This window comes from Gastrolobium bilobum, unplaced genomic scaffold (genome assembly GCF_033153095.1).
Source record: "Gastrolobium bilobum isolate Gb01-03AN ecotype WA unplaced genomic scaffold, APGP_CSIRO_Gbil_v1 utg22365, whole genome shotgun sequence".
NCBI classification, from domain to species: domain Eukaryota; kingdom Viridiplantae; phylum Streptophyta; class Magnoliopsida; order Fabales; family Fabaceae; genus Gastrolobium; species Gastrolobium bilobum.
Genome location: NW_026896656.1, coordinates 229,728 through 231,105, shown reverse-complemented (window position 1 = coordinate 231,105; position 1,378 = coordinate 229,728).

Sequence of the window (1,378 nt, the reverse complement as noted above, 5' to 3'; positions counted from 1 at the left end):
GGCCAAAGGCTGGCACTTGGAACAACTTGATGTGAACAATGCATTTCTCCATGGTGACTTGGATGAAGATGTCTACATGATTCTGCCTCCAGGAGTCAGTAGCAGCAAATCTAATCAAGTGTGCAAACTCAAGAAATCTTTATATGGCCTTAAACAGGCTAGTAGACAATGGAATGCCAAGTTGCTTTCATCTTTATATACTCTTGGCTATCATCAATCTGCAGCAGATCCATCTCTGTTAATCAGGTCCTCTTCTCACTCTTTCACAACATTATTGATTTATGTTGATGATATTGTACTCACTGGGAATGACATCAATGAAATTAATCGAGTCAAACACCATCTTGATGCTGCTTTTCGAATAAAAGATCTGGGCCATCTCCGATTCTTCCTTGGTTTTGAGGTTGCTAGATCCTCATCAGGCTTGATTATTAATCAAAGGAAGTACACATTAGAACTTATTGCTGATGCTGGTCTTCTAGCTTCTAAGCCAGCTTCCACTCCTATGGATCCCTCAGTGAAGTTACAGAAAGAGCATGGTAATCCCTACTTAGACATTGCTGCATATCGAAGATTGGTTGGCAGATTGTTGTACCTCACCAATACAAGACCCGATATAAATTTTGCTGTTCAACAACTTACTCAATTTGTAGATAAGCCTATGGAGACTCACTATCAGGCTGCTGTTCGAATCCTCAGATATCTCAAAGCTTCTCCATCGAAGGGACTATTCTTCCCTGTACAAAATGATCTCACTCCATCCGATTTTGCTGATGCAGACTGGGCATGCTGCATTGATACAAGACGCTCTGTCTCTGGCTTGAGTGTATTCTTAGGTTCTTCTCTTGTCTCATGGAAGACTAAGAAGCAAACAACAGTTTCTAGATCATCCTCCGAAGCAGAATACCGAGCTTTAGCAAATTTAGCTTGTGAACTTCAATGGATTTCTTTCCTACTTCGTGACTTACAGCTTCCGCTTACCAAATCAATCCCTGGGTTCTGTGACAGCCAGTCAGCTATCTACCTTGCCCATAATCCCACATTCCTTGAAAGAAGTAAGCATATTGACATTGATTGTCATGTCATTAGAGAACGCATTCAAGATGGCCTCATTCACCTTCTCCCAATCTGTTCTTCATTGCAAATTGCTGATTTCTTTACAAAGGCTTTGTCGATTCCCCAGTTTCAATTGTTGATTTCCAAGTTAGGTTTAAGAGATATATTACTCCCAACTTGAGGGGGGTATTAGGCATAGAAGTTACTGTTAGTTAATATTAACTTTTGCTGATAAGTTAAAGCTAGTTAGTTACAGTATCAGTTAGTTATACCATTAGCTTTCCCGCTCGAACTATATTAGCTTCATATGTATAGTTGGTGT